The sequence below is a fragment of the Cryptotermes secundus genome, unplaced genomic scaffold, assembly GCF_002891405.2.
Source record: "Cryptotermes secundus unplaced genomic scaffold, Csec_1.0 scaffold810, whole genome shotgun sequence".
NCBI lineage: Eukaryota > Metazoa > Arthropoda > Insecta > Blattodea > Kalotermitidae > Cryptotermes > Cryptotermes secundus.
This window is the reverse complement of record NW_019731279.1, coordinates 292,421-304,770: the sequence shown is the minus strand read 5'-3', so window position 1 is coordinate 304,770 and position 12,350 is coordinate 292,421. Positions and strand designations below refer to the sequence as shown.

At 41.3% G+C, this 12,350-nt stretch overlaps 1 protein-coding gene across 3 annotated transcripts in view; it reads left to right on the top strand.

Moving 5' to 3' along the window:
* Positions 1–12,350, top strand: part of LOC111866896 — a 142,313-nt gene that overhangs the window by 102,326 nt on the left and 27,637 nt on the right. The window lies entirely within an intron of this gene.

The window sequence follows — 12,350 nt, the reverse complement described above, 5'->3', positions numbered from 1 at the left end:
TAAGAGAGGTAATATATGATTTTACCTTAAGGACAGCCCCTGCTGCTACTCTCTGGCGTCGCTACGGGATGTTTGCAGTGACAAAGTTCGACGGAAAAAGAACCTTGAAATAGATTTCTGATGTTCAGAAGATGGTGATGATGAATAGACAGGCAAGAGACGGCCATGTTTGTTGTACAGACATATCATCTAAGTGTTTTGTTACTACAATGACTGACTTCTTGGATAATATCCATCATCCTGTTTTATTTAAAACATCGTTTCGGAGACTGAACCCTGCGCCCATCCTCAGGTAAAAAGTATATTTGTTTGAACCTAATCGATATAGGTCCCGAGATATGGAATGGGCCGAGATGAATAAGCTTCTATAGATAGAGTTAGTCCCTATTACTGGATAATCTATCGGTTGCGCCCAAATGAGTAAGCGCTTTATCTGAAGACGGAGACACAGTTCAGTCTGTGAAACATTGTTTTAAATAAAAATAGGACGATGGATAATGTCGATTAAATCGATCATTGTGCTAATACACTGTCGTCACGAAATTTTAGATCTTGTTAAGTTACTGTGGAGTCAGGACTGAGCAGAACTGACCTAACAGAGCTCTATTCTGTCTTGATGACAGAAAATGAAATAACCACGAAAAGGCCGTGGTATACTATCCAAGTGCTGATATGTTGGGTGTTTGGACTTTATCCATCGTCCTGGTTTTTAAGATAACAAATAAAAACACGACGTTTCGGAAACTGGATCTGTTTCCGTCCTCAGGTGAAGGAAAACACCTATTCAGTTGGGTCCCTTAGAAAGNTAATGTCTGACGATGAAACGGCTGCAATGGGAAGACTTTAGAAACCACTGATTCCTGTGGCTAATGCATACGCAAATGACGATGGATTCCTAGACGGAATTATGCTCTTGAGGATTAAATTGGTTGATCCGGCTGTGGGTGGATACAGAATTTGGTTTAGCCATGGTAAACTTGCAGATTCTGCAGTACTTTTAATGTCGTTAAATGAGTCAGTAATAGTCCAGAATTTCATCTGGTATTCATATTACTGTGGGCATGGGGTAGCATAGTTGGTTGAGGCACTATGCTACAAGTCAGAAGGTCCCAGGTTCGAGTCCCGATGAGGTAGATTTTTTCGATTTACCTAAGCCTTCCAGCCTCACTGTGGCCCTGGGGTCGTCTCAACCTCTAACAGAAATGAGTACCAGGAATCTTCCTGGGGGGTAAAGGGTGGCCGGAGCGTAAGGCTAACAATCTTACCGCCATCTGTAAGTCGATTTTCTAGATCAGGGGTCTCCAAACCTTTCGAAATGCGGCCCACATTAGGTAATTCAGCAATTCCAACGGGCCGGATAAAATGGTTTTATTGTTTTATTTATTTATTTATGAGTTTTATTGAAAGCACAGAATTTCATAAACTAAATACAAAGTACGTGAGAATAAATTATCGTATATCAGTGACAACAGACAGTAGCAGCAAATGCTCATATTTTCATCACAAATTATAATAAAACAATTAATGTGAATGATGGAACTCTTTTTCCATTCTTAAAATCTGATTAAATTGAGGTTCAAATTTTGAAACGCTAATCACAAGTAGCGACTTTAATGCTCATCGGATAAATTTGCCCTGTATTTCGACTTGATGTACTTCATCTGGGAAAAAGTTTGTTCCCAAAAATGGAGATAAATTTACAAGCANGAAATTGTTTTTTCAAATCTAAAATGACCAAATTTGCAAACAAGGAAGGAAATTCTGCTTCACCCTTTTTATGCAGCTCTGCACAGTATGACATATGAATAAAGTTACAATTTACAATTTTTCACTTGGTTTTCCAGAAGTTTCAACTTTGCTCTGAATGCCTTGATAAGTGCAAATAAATCACAGACTAAGTTATTTTCACCCTGAAACTTTAATTCCAAATTGTTCATATGGTTCAAATGCTAATTTCCAAAGCCACTCGGAATCTGATAAAAATGGTTGTGCATAATATTAATATTAACATAATATGGAATATCAATATATTTTAAACTCAATCTTAATTAATGAATTTGAAATCTATGAACAAGTATTTTTTTACCAGTACTCATTGGAAAATTAGCTCAATTGGCGCATTTCTGCACAATTCTTTCGCGGGCCGGATAAAATCACATCGAGGGTCGGATGTGGCCTGCGGGCCGTAGTTTGGAGACCCTTGGTCTAGATAATGTGGGACCCTCAACGTCTCACAACCCTATGGGCCTCCATGGCATGTTACAGGGATAGCTTTATCTTTTACCTATTCATATTATTGAAATTTGGGGTACGTTTGTTTTGAAGTGAAAAGAAGCAGCAAAATTGTGAACATTAACTTGACCGCTCATTAATATGGGAGATTGTTCCTTAATGGAATCATAAATCATTGCTTCCGTATTTACCACGTTAGCTGAGCCATAATTCTAACTGACGTACAGTCACTTCTCGATATTTTTTCGGCATAAAAATAATCCACGTTATTTGTCAACCCTGATTAAAGACCGGTGCCGATCCCAGTGGCCCCAGGGTATAAGGCATGAACTGTCTTCGCTCTCTCCAGCACTGGGGTCGTGGGTTCGGATCCCGCTTGAGGCATATATGTCTGTGTACGTCTATTATGTTTATGCTGTCCTGTGTGCAGGTAGTGGCCTTGCAACAGGCTGATCCCCCGTCCAAGGAGTCCTACGGATTATGCATAAAGTTCAAGGAACTGAGAAAGCGGCCAAGGTCAAACAAAGGGCTGCAGAGCCATAGATAGGTGATTGAAGATTTTCCTGAGAAAGTTCAGTCTACATTCCTTCGTTTATAAGGACATGCAGGCAGTGGTATATTTGTCCATGATATATATACAGTGTCCGTCTTGCAGTGCATCCACTTTCACCTGTCACATCACAACATGTTTCGGCACCATAGTGCCATCATCAGGTGATCCATTTACACTAATCTATTGCATTGCATGCCATTATGTCAATGTAAAATTATTTAAAAAGTATTTTAAAATATTCGTTAGTTATAATAACACATAGTGTTACGTATTGTATTCACGTCCGCGTGTCCGTCCTCAAAATGACTTTCGAAACATTTGACGGTTTGTCATTAATCTTGATATCACAGTCATGGCGCTGTAGGCTGTCTCGCCATTGCATTTTCAAGTTTCTTCATAGATAATATTAGCATGACGACCATGCGAACTTGTGTGAAGTACGCCATTCTAGCGTCACTTATTGTACGGCCCTAAACCTTTGTCTGGTAATGGTTCTTCTAAGAATATGTAACTTCTTAAATGTCATGTTTGTGTAACATGAAGCAATAATATGGCGGCCACGCGAAATCAATTTTTTTATTCACATAGTGGAGGGTGGAATCCAGCTGTGTCCACTCGGCACGTCGGCCACTGATTGGCCTATTGTACCTGCCCCGGGTGATTTTGATGATGAAAGATTTGGTAGAATGAAGACTGGTAAGGGAAACCGAAGTACTCGGAGAAACCCTGCCCCAGCGCCACTTTGTCTACCACAAATCCCAATTGACCAGACCCAGGCTCGAATCCGGGCCGCCGCGGTGGAAAGTCAGCGACTAACCGCTTGAGCTATGGCGCGGCCTACGCGAAATTTATATTTATCTTTCGGGTTCCATTGCTGTAACTACTGAAACTACCAAAACAAATGAAATATAATATGATTTGAAGGCGGAGATTTTACAACATTGTCTGTATGTACACTATACGTGTATGTAGCGTCGAATGTTAGGATGAATGATGAACTGAAATGTATTTGGAAGGAAGCGAGCGTAGCGTAATCGGGTATTATCCCGAAATGTGTCTGGATTGACTAAGGAAGACCACGATGTACCTCACAATGACTGGTGTCCCGCTACCAATACACAGCCCACTACGTGAACCATTGTGTGAAGAGAAACATATGCCACTTACGAATTCTGCGTAAGATATTTTTAAATATTTTTACGTTTAGAATCACGAAGAAGGCCCGAAACTTTGTGCTCATATCTGAGAAATTGGTAGCGGTGGAGATAAAGCCATTACCGCTCCTTGCAACCTCGTTACACCGAGCGAAGCCTCAGGCGGAAATCAGTTGTCGTGAGGCCTTCGAGAAGTGTTAAATTACTGAAGCAGTTGCCTATGTAAGCGCCGGGATAGCCCGAAGAACGAGGATGCAAGAAATAAATGGTTGTCATGATCTGTATAAATGTTCTTATATTGTAGCGTGTACAGCCGTTCCTATGCAATAGACGGATAGACAACGGCGTTATGCAACCCGTTTCTAGGCAATGGATCAGTAAACACACTTCCCCGGACAACGAACACAAAAATAAAACTGCTGTTGGGAACCGTGTTTCCTACTCGGGCCGTGCAAAGTGGTTATAAGGAAGACAACCTGGGGAACCCAGTTAATTGTCATGTGACAGAAGTCGAGAATCGGCAGTCGAGTTCTAGAGTTGTCAGTTGAAAGTCAGGCTGTGAAGCAAAGAAGAGGAGGTTGGTATGAAATGGTCACCAGCCTTGGACCCAGTTAGTTGCGAGCTGCGTTCTGTACGGGAGGCTGTGAAGATGGAACCTGAGCGCGTGAAGCTGAAGAATCTCCATTCTTAGAAGCTGCTGCCAGGGAACGGCTGATGAAGACACAGCGAGCTGGGAAAAAAGGCTTAGAGGGTGCTGTGGTGATTTGTAAAGTTTGCAGATTAGCGACAGTGCTGTAATAACTTGTTCCGGATGGCGTGCATGAGTATATAAATCCGTTCACCAATCCATACCCCGTCTATAGTCAAGCCTCAAATACGTGACAATATTTTCTTCAAACACTTCTTTATGTGTTTTATTGTACACTCAATATTTCTAAATACAAACAAAACTCACAGAGATATTGGGTTTTCGGACTTTATTCATCGTCCTGGTTTTTAAGATAACTAATAAAAACACGACGTTTCGGAAACTGGATCTGTTTCCGTCCTCAGGTGAGGGAAAACACCTATTCTGTTGGGTCCCTTAGAAAGAGCTAGCCTCGATCAGTAACTCCTATGTAAACATTAGACACGGTTTAGCCTACCTGCCTTGTGTTCAAAATATTTCTGGTGCAATTTGAAATGCCGCCATTAATATTAAAATAAAATATTAATAACAGTTATGTTATCATAATGATAGCAGTTCACCTGAAGGCGGAACGAGAGGCAACTCTCAAAACGCCGTGTGAACTTGCAGTTTGCAACATGACATTGACAGCCTGAGTATTTCCCACGTAGACTCTGATTCTTAATGTAGAATGAAAGATCCAGTATTCGAATCTGTATTAAGCGGTGGTCATTATCTTCAAACTTTAAAAAAAATGTTTTTCCCATTCTATCCGAAATTGAAGAATTTTAAGCAACGAAATTAAAGTTAAAATTTTGTGACTGCTTCGACCTCCATTAACATATTCATTTAAACGTTTTCCGGTAAAATGTACCTTGCGTATACATACTCGTAATCCTATTCAATTTCCTTTTTTCGTCTTTCTGCTTTGATGCAACACTTTTGCTGTCATTACTGAGAAACTGTAAACCAGTCAGTTCAAAAAGTTTAAATTCTTTTGTAGGATTTGAAGTTCCCAGCGGTTATTATTAAGAGGTCAGTCTTCTAGGATATAACGCCTTGTAGTCTGGTGAAAAGTCAACCGATGTTTCGGAGGAACGTATCACTTCCATCTTCAGGGTTTAGGAGTAAGAAACCAATATGAAGTATCCAGTAAGTAGAGTGACACAATTCAGTGACCACATTTCTGTTAAAGATAACTGTTTTCTGGGATATGAAGCCGTGTTGTCTGGCAGAAGCTTATAGGCGTTTCGGAAGATCGTGATGCCTTCATTTTCAGAATACGAAGATATATGCAAAAGTTCCTCTAGAAACGTTCCTTAGAAAAGTCCATAAATTTCTACAAGACTACACGGCGTCACTTCCACGATATAGCAATCGTCATGATGGCAGCCGTGAGAGTCAGAAGTCTCCCGTGTTTCAGTTGATTTTGTTTTATTTTTTATTATATGCAACAAGAATTCAGTGTACAGTTTCAGCTTAGGTCTGTTTGAAGATTCATCCTCAGGCAACATCTTCACCAAGCTGCTGGACGTTGCAGAGCAGCCTGTTTGCATATATATGTTTGGGTCTGTAAAATGACACCATCCTCAAAATGGTGTTGTGCTTGCGGCATCTAAGGACACACTAATTATAAAAGACGTGCTTTAATTCAGAATTGGCCGCAAGAAGACTGTTACAACTGCGTGCAATTATACTCGTATAAATTCTCTCTTCTATTGTTGTGTCCAAATGAATAATACAGCATCATTAGTGCAGCACATTTGATTGCACAGGATTACCTGTTAAGGAAAAGTTAAATGGTGGAAAGAAAGACATAAAAACAAGAAAATTTAAAATATCAGAGAAAGAAACGACAAAAAAGAAAAGAGAATAGATAGAAAGAGCCGAAAGGAAGAGACGACTATAGAAAGGGAGAAATGATGAAAGAAAGTAAGAGAAGAAGAAGAGAGAAAGAGTAAAAAAAGGAAGGTAAATTGAAGAATTGTCCCCATGCTTAAGCAATGACTAACTAAAAAACTCGCTTAGTGGGGGCGTGGAGTCCAGCTGGGTCCACTCGGCACGGCGGCCCCTGATTGGCCTATTGTACTGGCCCCGGGTGATTATGATGATGGAGAATTTGGTGGAATGAAGATCAGCAGGGGAAGTCGAAGTAGTCGGAGAAAACCTGCCCCAGCACCACTTTATCCATCACAAATCCCATTTGACCAGACCCACGCTCGAACCCGAGCCGCCGCGGTGGGAAGCCAGCGACGCCAGTGACTAACCGCTTGAGCTAAGGCGCGTGGAAAAGTGGTTAAGAATCTTCTTAACCTCAACTGTAGAGGGCGGTGAGACGAGAGAAATGCAAACGGAGGTGATCAGTAACATAATCATGATGAAAATTAACAGACGGCACCGAACAACGCATTTGAATATTTAGCATTCCGGATTTGTATTTTAGAGGTCTTGGGTTCAAGCTTCTGCATGGAGACCGACTGTGTTCCTTAGACCCTTAATACAAGTACCGGAATAGTACTTCAAATTAAGCAACGAATCTTTCCTTCCACATTTTGCAGTTTATTGTTCTTTAATCATCGTACAAGTCGACACTAAATGTAATCTGAGCTGTTAACGGCGACGCTACAAAAGCCGCAAAGAAATGAAACAGCGACATGGTTAAGCAGTGTCAGAAGGAGCTGGGACAGAACAGCGGAGTGTCTTGGTCCCCGTGGCATAAGGAATTCAATTCCCCACTAAAAGAGGGGTTTACCGCAGTCCGGGCACGGAATCGAATATTCTGTTACTCTGCGCAATGGTATGCAACCCTGACGAATAGCGTCGCTCGGCACCCGACGCCGGCGCCGTGCGATTAAATCAATTTACCCGAGTGGGAGTGGCTTGGAATCAGCACAGCCATTGTGTGGCCACTGAGATGTGAAATTCTATTAAATGCCCACCTTCCTTTTTCTAAATAAAATACCCTCCCTCAAGGGTGTCACATAAAATCACATTTTCCATGTAGATTATGCGGGACGCACATTGGCCTAACTTTCAATCATATGTGTACACCCTTGATATTTTGAGGGGGATGCGTTCAGAAATCTGAAATGTCAGAGGTCAATGCGCCCACAATTTTTTAGGATTTGAGTGACCTAAATTTGTAATATTCGACTGGGCCGTATTGGTATCTTTTGAGAGATTATATTCTGTTGTACGTTTAAGATACGGGCTGACGTATTAACTTGTTTAATTTGTGAAATTTGTGTTCAGTCTGAATTTATTTCAAAGAAACCACGAATCTTTGGGCACTGGTGTGTCGAGATGGCGTACGACTGAACCGAGAACTCCTAGAAGCCTTTTCCCAACGGAAAACGAAGGATTTGTGACGTATATTTTCTTTCAAATGCTTAAATCTGAATGATGAGATTAGAACTAATTATACAACTTAATACTCTGTTATGGTAGTAGAGATGACACATTTTCTTACTTTTTAATTTCTTGTTCTGATCAATACTGTGTCACGGTACATATTCTAAAAACATTCACTGTCACCTACTGTTAATGCGATTTCCTTCCTGAGTGTAAATGTAAGTGCATAAGCCTCACTTATAAAGATTCCGAATAAATCAAATTTACCCAATGCAACTTCAAAGTTTCGCACTGTCGTCATGTAGTACTTACTGAATTCCAAACAAACAACATTATTTGTTGGAGCGTTCATGATCCATCACTCACTCACTCACTCACTCACTCACTCATGGAGCTGAGCCCTTCTTGAGAAGCTGCCAATTGTGCAGCTACTCAAGAACTTCCCACCATTTTATGGAATCAGAAAGTTCATTACCGTATTCACAAGAGCCCTCCACTGGTCCCTATCCTTAGCCAGATCAATCCAATCCATATGATCCCATGTTATCTCTCTGAGATCAATTTTAATATTGTCCAGCCATCCACTTCTTGGATTTCCCAGTGATCTCTATCTTTCTGGTTTTCCCACTAATATCCTATATGCATTCCTCGCCTTCCACATTCGTGCTACATGCCCTGCCCATCACATCCTCCTTGAATTGATCATTGTAATTATACTTGGCTAAGAGTACAAGTTACGAAGCTCCTCATTATTCACTTTTCTCCAACCTCCTGTCACTTCAGTTCTCTTAGGTCCAAAAATGGCGTGGTGACAAGGGACCCACCTAACGTGGGTAGATGATCCAGATGATGCAAAACAAGCCGAAAACTACACGCAGTTGGTGATGTTTATATCGGGACGAATGGCTGGACTTCTTTCTTATGAGATGCAGAATGGATATCATGCCATCTTTACTACGAAATTCCGTCCTCTCTGATATCCTGTAATCAGTAATACCAACGTCAGGGACACACAGGTTTGTAAAAGGCAATGGAAACTAGGGCCCTAAGGTCATTTATGGCAACATACCGTCACATTCGGTATTAGGCGTTTGCGTGAATTAGAAAACGGGTTTTGGATTTGATAATCGAATTTATTGGACCTTTATACAACTTGTTACAACAGTTCACAAATCACTGTCTTCGACTGGACACTCTCGACTTCTGACCACAGTACACTAACCCACTTCTCTCTTGCGCTATTCTGTCTTCCAAAGGAACTTCCAGTCAGAGTCAAAGTAACATTGCGACTGACGGTCATTCAGTCATTAAGTCTTGGTGTCGATCCCCATCTGGGGCTCATGGCCAGATATTTGTTACTATTTGACAGCTACGGTCTTGTTTTTGTGGGGCGCCCTCTCTGACGAGAGGTCAGGTCTGTCTTTTGTATATGCTGCCTGCCCTTCGCAGAGCATTCTCTCTCGGGCCCGAGTCCCTTGGGACTTGCAACCATATTTTGCTGTCTAAGATTTAAGACTTCCCTTTCCGTCGCCTCCTAATTCTCGCAGGGTCACTGTGGGGGTATTCGACCCCGTTTCCACACGGGTTCAGTTGCACTTATTGTTGGCTTCTCGTTATGCAGCCTCGGTCTGACCTCACAGAAAACACGTTCATTGCATAGCAGTGGATGTCCTCTATTTTTGCATATTCGTTGGAATGTGTTTACCTAGCAACGGGCTGTTTAGCAAGAATCTGTCTCCGCGGGAAGGTGTTTGTCGAGCCGTTGCCTAGCAACGGGGTCAATACGTCTCAGTACCTTTGAAACGTATCCAGATTTGTTGGCGTATTTTTACGTAAAGGCGCGTCCACATTACTCGTACTCGTGCTTGTGTGACTCGCTATGCTCGCGAGTAATGTGGACGATATGACAAGTCACGAGAGAAGCAAATTTTAAATTTTTAATTTAAAAACTATAGCCAGTAAATTAAAATACTACTACAGCTATACACACTACGAGTAAATATACGTGTCCTCACGCGCCGAAGCCTGGCAAGCAACTAAAGTAGTGTGGATGAAGATTTACGAGCACAAGCCTGGCGAGCACGAGCACGAGCACGAGTAATGTGGACGCGCCTTAAGACAACAAAATGGTGGCTACATGAAATTGTTACGTAGCTTTCGGTTTGATAGCGAGCTAAACGCAATAAACTACAGGAGTTAAGCGTGTGACATTTGCTATGGACGTATGGGTGCCTATAAATTCTGTAATAATATTGTGTAATTAAATCAATAGAATATGGTGATGATGCGAATCTTTGTTGTTATGTGCGGCAGATTTGGCAGAGGGCAATATGAATATTTAATATTAATATTGTTAACGCGTTCAAACAAAATAAACAAACTCCGTGGTTTTAGACCGCAAGCGAACTATACCGACTGAGCGACCGCCACTTGTCGGAGAAGTTACTGCCAACTTTAGCAGATAGAGGGTACCGCATGGTCAGCGCAAAGAACCCCCACCGCCGTTAATCTCGGTTTTCTAGACCGGAGCCGCTACTTCCTTGAAATAGCTCCTCAATTGTCATCACGAGGCAGAGTGGACCCCGGTTAACATGTTCATGAAAATTATTTGTAACAGTCAGGAGCGTTCATAAAAGCAAGGGGGCAATCAACGCATGTTGAAACTCCTTGAAATATTTTGATTTGTATGGCAAAAAATGTAATTTAATAATTATAAAATTTAGCCCTCCACTTCTAGTTGTAGCAATATTTTTCACTAGTAGAATTCCAGTTAATTTACGTTTTTAAGATAAGTCGGTAACTTCAATTTTTTTTTACTTATATCCATGATTGTAAGCCCACTTGTTGACATTTAAATAATATCTCATATAAAAATTGTGTTCATGTTAATGATATATCCTTTCACATGGCTAGCTTCAACAGTTAAATTACTGGCATAACACGAAAGGCAAAATGAGCCTGCGTGTTTAACATATTCTACAGAAATTCCTTTAAATGCTGTATATGCTTCGAAGATGAAGTAACCTTCCATTAAGGCCGGGCCATAGCTCAAGCTGTTAGTCGCTGGCTTCCCACCGCGGAGGCCCGGGTTCGATCCCGCGTCTGGTCAAGTGGGATTTGTGGTGGACAAAGTGGCGCTGGGGCAGGTTTTCTCCGAGTACTTCGGTTTCCCCTGCCAATATTTATTCCACCAAATTCTCCATCATCATAATCACCCGGGGCAGGCTACAATAGGCCAATCAGTGGCCGCCGTACCGAGTGGACCCAGTTGGACTTCACCCCCTACTAACGGCGCTCTTGCCTCGTAAGATCGCAAGGCTGTCATGTTTGTGTTTCTGATGGTATAAATGACAAACTACGAAGTCGAGTTTGCCACTAATAAACTTATATTCACACTGTACTTCTTCAAAACCCCTTCTATTAGTTGAGTAAGTTATAAAAGTAAAGTTGTCCCTGCTCTTAACTAATTAAACACTACGCCATGAAGGCGTAGGGGGGAGTGAGCGTATACATCCACATTTTCTTGATCTCGGCAGTAGTTGCAAGTAAAGGTTCAGCTTCACGACCCGGCCTCTTTACCCCAGAGGAAGTAGCTCCCGGTACCCATTGGATTGGAGGTTGGGTGAACCCCAGAGCCCGTCTGGACGACGTGGAGAAGGAAAACTTTCTGACACTACGGAGACTCGAACCTTTCCGTCGTCCAGCCCGTAGCTAGTCGCTATACCGACTACGCTGTCCCTGTTCACATTGATTTAGTAGGTATTAGCGTTCATGCGTACATGTACCTAGGCCTAATAATATAATAAGCTTACCGTATTTACGCATGTATATACGCCGCACATTTTTTGCCAAAAATTCAAGAGGAAAACTGGAGTGCGGCTTATATTCGAAATATTCGAAATCACACTTCATTTTAAAAAAATTATATTCATAATTAGTAATACAGGGTGTAATACTCCTGAAATAATATTCCAAGAAAATTATTTTTTCTATAATTTCTGTCTGAAAATTGTGCTGCGGCCTATACACGCACGCGGCCTATACATGCGTAAATACGGCATTTTCCCTACAAAGTAGGGAAATAGGCTGAAAAGGAATTCTTACTTGAGTTGGCTATCCTGTCCAAAAGAAACAGCCAGATTGTATCGTCCTAAGATGTATAATCTATTGTCATATCAATTAAATTGTATTACATAAATTGTCACAGTATTTCTGTTAATTAGCTTAAAATCATTTTAATATTGTAACGTTCTCTGCTTCTCACTGTGTGAACGACATAGACAGAAATACGTAAGGAAAAAAGAACAAAGGCTTGACTTTAGGCAGGCCTGTTTCAGTTGTCACTGCAGTTTATAACAGCTATATAAATAACACATACATTTATTAATCCGAA